This window comes from Quercus lobata, chromosome 4 (genome assembly GCF_001633185.2).
Source record: "Quercus lobata isolate SW786 chromosome 4, ValleyOak3.0 Primary Assembly, whole genome shotgun sequence".
Taxonomy (NCBI): domain Eukaryota; kingdom Viridiplantae; phylum Streptophyta; class Magnoliopsida; order Fagales; family Fagaceae; genus Quercus; species Quercus lobata.
Window position 1 is genome coordinate 19,135,227 of NC_044907.1, and position 12,355 is coordinate 19,147,581.

At 34.0% G+C, this 12,355-nt stretch overlaps 1 long non-coding RNA gene across 2 annotated transcripts; it reads left to right on the top strand.

Moving 5' to 3' along the window:
- The first annotated feature begins 5,003 nt into the window (after positions 1-5,003).
- On the top strand, positions 5,004-10,528 carry LOC115987858. 2 transcript variants are annotated; one of them, XR_004091235.1, is made up of 3 exons: positions 5,004-5,171; positions 5,859-6,241; positions 10,200-10,528. It is a non-coding gene; the product is annotated as an uncharacterized LOC115987858 (long non-coding RNA). The 2 variants fall into 2 exon arrangements; XR_004091234.1 differs by lacking the exon at positions 5,004-5,171 and having other exon boundaries at positions 5,187-6,241.
- Positions 10,529-12,355: the final 1,827 nt, after the last annotated feature.

Consider the following 12,355-nt stretch of genomic DNA (forward strand, 5'->3'; position numbering starts at 1 on the left):
ACACAAACCGTCATCCTTGTTTTTTTAATTTTGTGATGTATTTTCACTCTTCAGATTTCTTTGACTCTCTAGTAGGCCTTTTATGTTGTGAACCAAGAAATTTACTGAATGTAAAAGCTAGTTAATTTGAGATGACCAATCTCCTAAACTAGAGAAATGAGATGGACATTTTTGATTAATTTTCGGCTTAATTCTCATTAATGCATTTAACGTACATGAATAACTAAGTATGAGATAACCTCATCAACAAATCTTAGAACATAGGAAGTAATCCTATCTTAAATCATAGGGATCAATTTGAATACAAGAAAATAACAATAATAATCTACTACTACCTTATTCAGATAAAGATCTATCACTAGGCCTAAATTTAAATACTTATACTTCAAATAACAATTTATCCAGCACATTATCTAGGGTCATAACAATTTATAACAGAGATTATAAATTTTTTTTTTTTGAAAAAAAAAAAACAATTTATAACAAATATGCTACATGGAGTTCATCATCACGCAAAGCAAAAAAAAGAGCAAGCAGAATTGTCCGGTATAACAAAGTTAATAAGAACATCATAAGCTACTTTGTAAAGTTCATGCCAAGTTGCCAACTTAAGATTATTTGCAGATTATATTAGCCAAAAACAATTTGAACAATAAACAAAGAATCTTAAACAGTCTTAGAGGTTCATTCTTTTGTTTTTTTTTTTTTTTTTTTTTTTTTTTTTTTTTTTTTTTTTTTTTTAATTCACACCACAATCTAAGAACTTTAGGAACATGTCACAAAAATTATTTTTACAAAATAGGTCAAATAATTAGTTGCTGATCTTTATCTCAAGTAGGCAACATTAATCTTGGTATCCATGATATTGCCAGAAAATTCTAAAGTTTGCTAATAATGCCCTTTAAATTCTAAAATTGCTATCCATAATAATGCCCAGCATATTACCTAGTAGATACCAAATTATAAAATTTGCTTTCATAAATTTACCAAGTGGGCAATAGTAATTTTTTATGTCAGTTTGGAATTGCTATTTAGAGTTGTCCAACCCATCCAAATTCCAAAGACCCACCCCACATGAAGAAACCAACTGGATCTGATCTAACGCTGGCTAACCCAACTACTTTGGTAGTCGGCAGTAGGTCTTTACCTCTAGAAACCAACCCCAAAAGGTCGATTTCAGTTTTCCTCCCCCAAAACCCGAAAACCCGAACTGACTGACATACTAAGATTTCCATATGAAAATTTCCAGATTCTTGCACAAAAATTTCCAAATTCTAGCAAGATATCAGGTAGATCTGATGAGATTTCGATTGGTTCTGGTGAAATCTCACAAACGTTTTGCTATTTTCTCAAATCTCTAACTCTGACTGACTCGCCCATCACTTGTTGGAGGTTTGATCCGCCAAACCCAATCAGTCTCTCGATCGGCAGCGGGTTGATGGCTACTCTACTTGATTAGGTTGGGTCGGATGTAAGTTGAGCCCAAACCTGATCCCACCCAACCTGTGGACAACCCTAATAGCTATCCACCATGATAATGCCCAATGGTTGTATACTTGACAATTTAAAATTAATTGTCTTGTGTATTCATACTTAAAACCACACAATTCATATATAAGTATTTAATATTATTATTAGCTCTCTCTCGGTCTCTCAAATAAATAAATATTATCATCTTACTCTCTCCCTCTCCTAATTCATTTTACACACACAAATTTATTGTACTTATGCGTACTTTCATGGATATATGTGCAGAATTTGTCGTATTTTTTAACAATCATATAAAAATTATTTAATAAGTATTAATGCACATTAATCACTGCAAAAGAAGAGCACAATTTAATTTTCTTAGAAAGAATCCCCATCCATTCAAATCTTTCTATTTTAATTCAAAAAAAAAAATCAATGGCTTAAAAAAATTCATATAAACCACAAATAAATCAAATAAATTATATTAGTGTCTTATGACTAAAATTTGAAAAGAATTGGATGGTTTAATTGGTGGAGATTTAAAATTAAAAAAAAAAAATTGGAAATCTTCTCAGTAATTTTGTTGGAAAAATGTAAAAAATATTACAAGTTTTATTTCATTAATTTTACAGATTAATGTAACAATAAATGTGATATAATAACTTCAAGTTCAACTATTCAGTATTTCTTAAATGATTATTTGAATTGCATTGGTTAAAGTGAAACGAAAAATGCTATATCCATAATATTTTCATAGGAAATGTTAACGGATGCCCTTAGAGGAATAATTTGTATTCCATTTAAAGAATTTTTTTATAGGAAAAGGAAAAAAAAAAAAAAAAAAAAGCAATTAATGTTTTGACAACTTTTTCCATTTTTCATAAAAATTGTATCAAAACTTTCCTAAAATAGATTGTTAACCATTATCCTAAGGGCACTTGTTAGCATGACCCTTCATAATTTCATAATGAGTGGGAACAAAATTTAAGTGGTAGGATGCTATTACTTATTGGTTGTAATGAGTGAGAAAAAAAATTAATTTAATTTTTGGATTCAAACTAGAATAATAATAACATATCACTTACAATTTATTGTAAAAATATTTAGAACGAAATCATGGTGCTAAACTATTTCTTTTGAGTGGGAAAGTAAAATTTTCTAGAAAAAATAGTGGGAAAGTAAAAGTAAAAGATATGGTAATTGATTTGCCGGTTATAAATAATACCAAACCACTATGCAGAAAAACAGGGCAAAATTTATAGTACAATTCTGGAAAAATTTTAGGCAAATGGCATGCGTTCAAAGTTAATTAGTTAGTTGGACTGTTTTTTGGAAGTCAATTTCAAGAAACTCGATTTCTAGCCAAAATTGATTATAGTAAACTCGTCGTCCAACCAAAATCAGTTTTTCCTCTTTTTTTAATCCATTTTCGATAGGAAGTCGAGTATAGTAAACTCGACTTCCACAGAAAGTCAATTTTGCTATACTCGACTTCCAAAGAAAGTCCAACTAACTAATTAACTTTGAACGCATGCCATCCGCTTAAATTGTTTCCAAAATTATACTGTTTGGCAAATTTTGCCAAAAAACAGAGACAGGCAACAATTGTTATTTTTTTCAAGTAAGGAATGTCAGACTATCTCCCAGACGAAGTGGTGCTGAAAATCTTGTACAGACTACCCGTCAAATCCCTAATTCGATTCAAGCATTGCCTTGATAAACCCTATGTAGAGCACTACAAATTAATTGACGATAACAATGACTCGTTTCATCAAATTCAAAACATCAAGTTACCGCTCATAGTGGTTAGCTACCTCCTTCCAAAATCTACAAGCAAACTCATATTGGTTTTCAACTACACCACTCCACTAACTCATTTGCTCTTGAAGCCAATGCACTTCTTATATATAATAGAAGCCTTAAATTCTCTTCCAATCAACTATCCTTATAGCAATTATTGTTGCAATCACAACCCCCAGCAAATCTGATGAACTTAGAAGCACATGTACTTCATTTAAGGTGTTGTACTCGTGTTGTATCTATGTCATATTGGTGTTGTAGTAGCTGTTTTATATTATAATCTTAAAAAATTACTTATGTTACCGTATTGTACTTACACTTGTACCCATACCATTGCTAGTATCCATGCATCCTAGCTCACAAAGCAACACATTGTGAAGTATCACACGAGCACCAATATAAGGCTCTAGAGAGGGAAAAAAATACAAAACAAAGTTTAAAAAAAAAAAAAACACTAAGGGTCTGTTTGGATAGAACTTATTTTGCTGAAACTGAAAACTGAAAAGACTATAGCAAAATAATTTTTAAATGTGTGAATAATACTGTGAGACCTATTTTTAATGAAAAATTTGATAAAAAATGAAATTTGTGGGTCCATAAACAGTGCACGGATGCACTGTTCATGAAAGGCTAATCAAAAATTGCGGTTACCGTTTATGTACCGTACATAAACAGTACGCTTGTTGGGGAAAAGGCGTGAAAAAAAAAAAAAAAAAAAAAAAAAAAAAAAAAAAACGCAGAAACTAAGGGGCCGTTTGGATTGAGTTTTTTGATAACTCAATTCTCAGTTTCCATAACTCATAACTCAAAAATGGTGGGACCCATAGCAAAAAGGTTGTTTGGCCAAACGATAACTCTGTTTCCATAACTCTGTTTCCATCACTCAATTCTCTGATTTTTGAGTTATGAGTTATGGAAACTGAAAACAACAAAAGGCTGTTTTCAGTTTCCATAACTCATAACTCAATGGCATTTCCGTAAATAAACACACATGAGGGACCCACAGCCGCAACTTTTGACCACCTTTTGACTTTTTTTTTTTTTTTTTCTGGGTTGGCGTTGGCTGTTGTTTTTTTTTTTTTTTTTTTTTTCTTTTCTTTTCTGGGTTTGCGTTGGCTGGCTTTTTTTTTTTTTTTTTTTTTTTGGCGTTGGCTGTCTCTTTTTTTCTTTTTCTTTTTGGGTTGGCGTTGGCCTTTTTTTTTTTTTTTTTTTTTTTTCTTTTCTGGTTGGCGTTGGCTTTTTTTTTTTTTTTTTTTTAGTACCTAGACTCACCAAACTTAGTGAAAAAAAAAAAAAAAAAAAAAAAAAAAAAAAAAAAAAACCAGACCGAACAGCCAACCCAGGAGGGGAAAAAAAAAAAAAAAAGAAGCTGCTAGTGAAAAAAAAAAAAACACTGTACCGTGACAGGTGTGGGCCCTCCAAATAGTGTGAAAAATAGTGAGTGATGAAGGCAAACGGATGTGAAAAATTGAGTGATGAGTGATGAGTGATGAGTGATAAGTGATGGAAATTGAGTGATGGAAATTGAGTGACGAAAATTCCTTACCCAAACAGGCCCTAAAACGCAGTAAACGTTGGATCCAAACTGTGCCTAAATATTAGTGTGATATTGGAGGAGGGTTTCAATGGTGGGAGTCTTCCCCCCTTTTTTTTATTTTATTTTTGATAAACATTAAAAATCTTCCCGCTAATTTGTTTCAATATTCATTTTAGTAAAAAATAAAAGAGAGACGACGACACCGTTTTCAAAACACTCGTTCATCTCCATCTGTCTAAAGTGTTCCGAATTGAAAATATCAGAAAAAGCTTGAAATTGGAATAGGAATGTCAGACTATCTCCCAGAGGAAGTGGTGCTGGAAATTCTGCACAGACTTCCCGTCAAATCTCTAATTCGATTCAGGTGCGTTTCAAAATCATGGAACTCTCTAATTACAAGCTCTGCCTTCATCAATTCCCATCTCACTCGATCACTATCACTTTCACTTCCTTCCAACAAATTAATTGTTAGGCACTGCCTTGACGATAATTCGTGTGTAAATTACTTCAAATTAATTGACGATAACAATGACTCATTTGATCAAATTCAAAACATTGAGCTCCCACGCAGGAGTCGCCGTGTCCAACGCTTTTGGTTAATTGGTTCCGTGAATGGCTTGTTCAGCCTATATGATCAAGAGCGCTATATTCTTTGGAATCCCTCTATTAGAAAATTTATTACCTTTCCAAAGCCTTGCCCATTCACTGGGTTTTGTCGCCATGCATTCGGGTTTGTTCCGCGAACTAATGATTATAAGGTAGTGAGGATTGCATTTGCCTGAAGAGGCCAAACCACCTCTAATTGAGGTTTACTCTCTCAATGAGGGGTGTTGGAGAATTCCTAGTGCCTCTTTTCCTCCTGGTATTAAGGTTACTTATTGTCACCATAATTCAGCAGCTTTTTTAAATGGTGCTGTCCATTTTGCAGCAGAATATGAATACAAGCCCGGTGGCCCATTGGTTTTGTCATTTAATTTGCTTGATGAGGTTTTTCATGTGATATCATTGCCAAAAGGTATATCCAACAGGACTAACAGTGTTCATACCTCAGTAATTGGGGGTTCGCTTTCTATATTATTTTATTGTGGTAGTTATGCAGAGTACAAGTGTTGTGCCATTTGGGTGATGAAAGGGTATGGAGTTGTTGATTCTTGGACTAAACAGTTTACTTGTTAATCTCAACAGAGGAGGAAAAATTATAAGGGTATTAGGTCTCCAAAAGAACGGTAATATATTAGTGGAGGCAAAATTATCAAGACCATGTCGTTGTGAGCTCTCTTCATATGACCCTAAGAGTGAACAAGTTAAGAATTTGGGGATTTGTGGGAGTTCATGCAATTTTCATGTTGATAATTATATGGAGAACCTTATCTTACTCGACAAACCAAATGAGACAGTTTTCGAAAGCAGAGTGAGCAGGAAGAGGAAATGCAGGTATAAGCTTGATTTAACTCAAAATTTCAGCATTTGCTTATCTCCGTTTTATCTACTTCTTGGTGTATACTAGATACTATTGTGTGGTTATAAGTAAACATGAAGTTCCAAACCTCAATATACTGTTTTTGGATGTTAATTTGTTATCAAAAGAGTGGTCAGAATTTTAAAATACAATTCTTTTGTTTTGCATGCTGGAATTGGTAAATATAAATGAAAGATTGATCCCTTTTTCTTACACTGAACTTGTCACATCAAATGTGTTTTACTCTTTCCATTTCACTAGACATGCTAAGATTTTTCTGATATGATCTGCCTTTGCCTTTTGATACTCTGTTTTGTTCATGAAATGTTTTGCTTCAATGTAAATTAAACAAAGTATAGGATGATGCCAAACATTTAAAAGTTGTATTAGCCATGTAACTGTAGGTAGAGTCATAACGGTATAGAACCCCAACTAACTGTATTTTGACGATGGCCAAACCTCCCTGTTCAACACTCCAGGAGGCCAGAGCACTCGGAGGCATCACCCAAACTAACCCAAACATACCAACACCATTGACCATATATCATAGCAAAACAACAATGGAATAACAGGTGATCAGCAGACTCACCACTTTGTTTACACACGGAACACCAATCTACCACACACAATCCTTGCACATGGAGATTGTCCATGGTTAAAATTTTCCCCTCAGTGGTTGTCCATGTAGAGCAATTTATCTTCCTTGGGACCTTTGCCTTCGATATAGGCTTCCAAGGAAAAGAATAATAACCAGTAGGAGATAGAGCTTTATAATAAGATTTAACCTCAAAACCTCCACTTGTGGTCAGTGGGACCATCTTAAAAAGATCCTCTGCAGCTCCTATTTTTGCAGAATATCAATAGTTGAAGAAAGACCGCATAGATTCCAACTCCCAGTCTTCAGAGGGCCTTGTAAATATGTCATTTCAAAAAACGGACCCATTCTGTGACTGCATTACATCTGCCACAGCAGCATTTTTATCCCTGGCCAACTGGAATAGGTTCAGAAAGCATCATGTCCTCACAACAACAATCGAACCAAAAAAGAATATTAGCACCACTCACCACGACAAACTTTAAAATCTGGACCAGCCTATTCCACCCGTTTTGAATGTATTTCTATAAGCTAACCCCATGGGACACTGACACCAGTGACTCATCTATCATCCACTTACCCCACATGCTACCATATTTTGAAGCAATTACTACACACCAGTAGGCATTCTTCTCAGTCAAATGTCACCAAAGCCACTTACCAAGCAAGGCTTGATTGAAACAAACCAAGCTTCAAAAACCCAAACCTCCTTCCTGAATGAACATTGGACGTAGGTGCAGTGAGAAATGGGCAAGTGGTCCCATACTTTAATGTAGGGGTGTGGGTAAAGAAGATAACAAATCTAGAGAAACTAAGCATGCTAAATATAAATTGTGAGATACAGGGAATAAGAACAACAGATTTTAGGTGGGATGGTTGTAGAGAAAAGCTGTAAAGTGGAAGCTGTCAAATTAAGAAAATAGGAGATAGACTTTTTTTGGACTCGTACTTTTCAATGACTTTAACAACCCATGTACTGTTAGTATTGTATCACAAACAAACAAAAGAGGAGAGTTTCCATAACCCTCTTACTTTCTTCCCCAACTTGAAATGCAGGCTACAACATTGTGTAACGTCCCATTATGTACTTTCATAACCAAAATTAAAATAAGCATGGATATAGGGTCTCCTTGACTTAGTTCTCTTGAACTATTGGAAAAGCCAATTCTGCTTCTATTAACTATGACTGAGAACCAATTGTCCAAATAGAAAAACCAAACCCACTTCCTCCATTTTCACCAAAATTGAGGTTGTCTACATATATGAAATTGCCTAGTTAACATGATCATATATCATTTCAGTGTTCAACTTTCAAATTACCACAATAACACTGCTATCGAGTTTTCTATCAAGACTTTCATTGGCAATAAACACCAAATAAAGGTTTACCAACCTTCATTGTAAGCATTTGGGTCTAACACAAGACACCTATCATACATTTAACAGATCAGCCTACACTTTCCATAAGTATATAGACGTTTCCAGCCAAGCTAACATGGAGAAAATCCTTGATATTGATGCCACCACTTAGTTTCTTGGAATCAAAGCAACATAAAAAGAATTCAAAGATTTCTCAGACTTGAAGTTATTATAGGGCTCCATTTCTTCAAAACCCACTCTATCACTTCAGTAATAACCTTCATTTATTTTGCGTTGTTCTCTAACACTTTGTATCTGTCCACCATCTTTCGTAGCAAGAAAATTTATCTTACTCTTCTCTCTTTAACAGTTGCATAGCACCTTTTACTAATTGCTTTGTTTCAATTTTAGGACCCCATAAAGAAAGGTACGGAAGCTGCCAATCTATCACCCTCAATTATCTGCACTTTTCTTTCTTTAAATTTTGATTTCACATGGTTTCTTCCAAATTTTGTTTATTGATTCATGCGTTGTTTTTATTTTCTATTTTTTATGATTTGGTTTGATTCTCACTAGCCACTTAGGGCTTTTTTGGTACCTTTGGTCCCCAGGTTTTCTTTCTTCTTTTATTAATTGCTTCTCCTTGGCTATATAGGGTTTTTGAGATTTGTTAAGTTGATGATAGAGCGATGTATTTCCTTTTGGGTTTGGGTTTCTAGTTATTTTCTGTAGTAGGTTTTTGTACCTCTTTTTTTTTTTTCTTTTTTCTTTTTTTCTGGGGTAATGTGTCTATATGATGGTTCTTCATGCCCAAAAGAATCAAGAGGATTCTCTCTCTGAATTTACATTAACTGAAATGAGGTCATTCACACTTAAATTTGAATCTTCTTCATGCCCACAAGATTTAGTGGATTCTTCCTCTGAATTCATTCTGAGGTAAAATCTCATCCACCTCATCCCTTCATATGTCTGTAATTTAGCAGCTTAATCCGCAAGAAATTTGACGACTTAGTTGCATCCATATTCATAACTTCCTTTTTCTCTGCTTCAAATAGTTGATTGTGTGGATTTGGAAATGGTGAAGGAAAGGTAAATTATTACAAAATTTTAAGCAATTTCACAGCATCTGTTTCATCAAAAGCATTTTAGTGCTGAGGTCAATAAGGTGGCATTGTAACCAATTGGGATTAAGGTAGTTAGAGGTATGTGGGATTAAGTACAAATTGGCTATTGTACTCTTCTTTGGGATTTTTTTTGGACCTCAAATTTGGTTATGGATTTGAAGCCAGAATTATTGATCATTTATAAAGTTTAATACTGTTTAGGTATATGCTCTTGGGTTTCATTTTGATGCATGCATGGAGCCTTAAGTTTTGCAAATCAACTATGCTTTTGTAATTTTTAAGTACTCTTTTGTTGCATTTTTCAATTCTGAGTTTCCCCTCTAATCTCTTTTATAATATTTGTTTGGTATTTTTCTTTTTGTTGGTTTTGCAACAAAATATTCAGCTAGTAGTTTAGACACAGTAAACTCTCTTGGACTTTCTCTCAATTTCTTCTTTATCTTGCCTCTTATTAACTCTGGTGTGTTCAATGTTTGTTTGTTATGCTTTATTTTTTATATATATATTTTATCTGTTTTGTTATATAGTAAAGCAATAATTATTTTTGATGAGTCAACATTGACTTTTACAAGCATCCTTATAGAATCATTAGGGAGGGGCTAGCAGTAAGATGTGGGAATTGTTATGCATGGGGTCATAATGCAATGACCTGCAAAGAACAAGAAAACCCAACAAGAAAAATTTATAAAAAGAAGGCAAAGAAGAAGCCAATTGAAACTGATGACCCATCAACAATTGCTCCTAACAAAAGGCGAAAACTTAATGTAAATAATGTAAGCTAAATGTGATCATAATTTGTATCTTCATATTCATAGCTAAATTTTTTGTTTTATTATTTCTGGTTTGATAGTTTAGAAGCAAAGAGAATGGGACATCAGCCTTTGTGAGGCCAAGTGAAAGGTGAGAGTGCCAAGGATGGGACAACATCAACTTCAACAAAGAAAGAGGGAAAGAAAAAAGTGTTCAGTTGAAGGCTGGATGGGATGTAGTAACTGTTATGTGTTTTGTGATGTATTCAGGGAACAATCCATAACACCAAATTCTCTGTATATAACATTAACTTAACAATGTCAGTAGGTCACAGCTTTTGTTTTTGATCAGTAGGTGGAAACTAAATTCAGTTTGTTAAAATTATGTTGTGAAATTCATGTTCATGATTATGCCCAATTTATGTTCAGCTGGTTTATGTTCCTGGTTGTGGAATTCGGAATGCTTCCTTAATATTATGTTTTCATATTATTTGCGTGTTAGACAATACTGCTCATTGGATTATTTTCTTTTAGAATGATGGTAGAAGCCCTAAAAATTCTACCAATTGCATTGTGAACTGTTATAGATTCTCAAAAAGTAAAGTCCCCTTAAACATACATAGTTGTAGAAGAGGAAGGGGACGAGGATGTGTGGTCAATAAAATTCGAGAAATAATCACAAAATATTTATTAAGCCAGGGCAATCTACTATTTTTTTTTTTTTTTTGCTAAAAGGGCAATCTACTATTAAATTTTCATTTGAATTTACATTCATCAGCAAATAATACGTCTAGCTAAATTGTAGTTTCTTATAGCCTATTGTGTACACATTTCACTATCCATAAGTTTACAATTTACATGCACCAAAATATTAGTTAATTCAAAACTTTAGGCCAACAAACCATAACATTGCATAATTCATAAAACTAGTTCAGATCACTTTAAATTAGAAGTCACATTACACGCCCCAAACATTATATTACTGCTCAAAATACATTAGTTCATCACTTGTACTCCATTAATAACTGAATCAGAAGTACTAGGCCAACAAAAACCCAAGATTAACACAAACCGTCATCCTTCTTGTTTGTTTATTTTTGTAATGTATTTTCACTCTTCAAATTTCTTTGACTCTCTAGCAGGCCTTTTATGTTGTGAACCAAGAAATTTACTGAATGTAAAAGTTAGTTAATCAATTCGAGATGACCAATCTCCTGAACTAGAGAGAGGAAATAGACATTTTTGATTAATTTTCTGCTTAATTCTCATTGGTGCATTTAACATACATAAATAACTAAGTATGAGATAACCCCATCAACAAATCGTAGAACATAGGAACTAATCCCTATCCTAAAACATAAAGATCAATTTGAATACAAGAAAATAACAATAATAATCTACTACTACCTTATTCAGATAAAGATTTATCACTAGGCCTAAAATTCTAATAATGCCCAGCAAATTACCCAGCAAATTAACTGACCCATCCACCACTTGTTGGTCTGATCCACCCAACTCGATCAGTCTCTCAATCGACGGCAAATTGATGGCTACTCCACCCGATTAGGTTGGGTCGGATGTGGGTTGGGCACAAACCTGATCTGACCTAACCCGTGGACAGCCCTAATAGCTATCCACCATGATAATGCCTAGTGGTATTATAATGTTAAGAATCTATATTCTAATTGCATTGTAATTACACATGTGAGCTTTAACGTTTGTAACAAATAGATAGTTACTAGTTAGTTGCTATTGGGTTAAGATTACCACACTAGTTAATAGAGTGATGGGTGGTTAAGAGTGCGAGTTAGTTGTACTGCACTGTGAGTTAGTTAGGATGACCCACGGGTATAAGAGATGAACCATTATAACAGATTCATTCATTGATTGATGAATAATACATTGCTTATTCTTTTATCTATCTCTCTCTAATCTTCCGTGGAGGTCAGGTCCCCTTGAAGTGAACAACACCATTTTTACCCCAATTCACTAGCAAAACCTTAACATTTGGTATCAGAGCCATCCATCACCCCTATTAATCAGGTGTAGCTCATTGAGTATGAGATCAAATGGGTTGCGGCTTTGTAGTCGGATCCTGGAAGGGGCGACTTAGAGGCTAGATTAAAATTACTGATAGTTGAGTGGAGCCACCAAAAAAGAGAAAGGGCTACCAACAGGTCAATGTCGCTAGAGTGAGTCATCATGAACATCGGTTGTGGAGTGTGGTGGTATGTTATGATCCTAGTGTCCCACATTGATTAA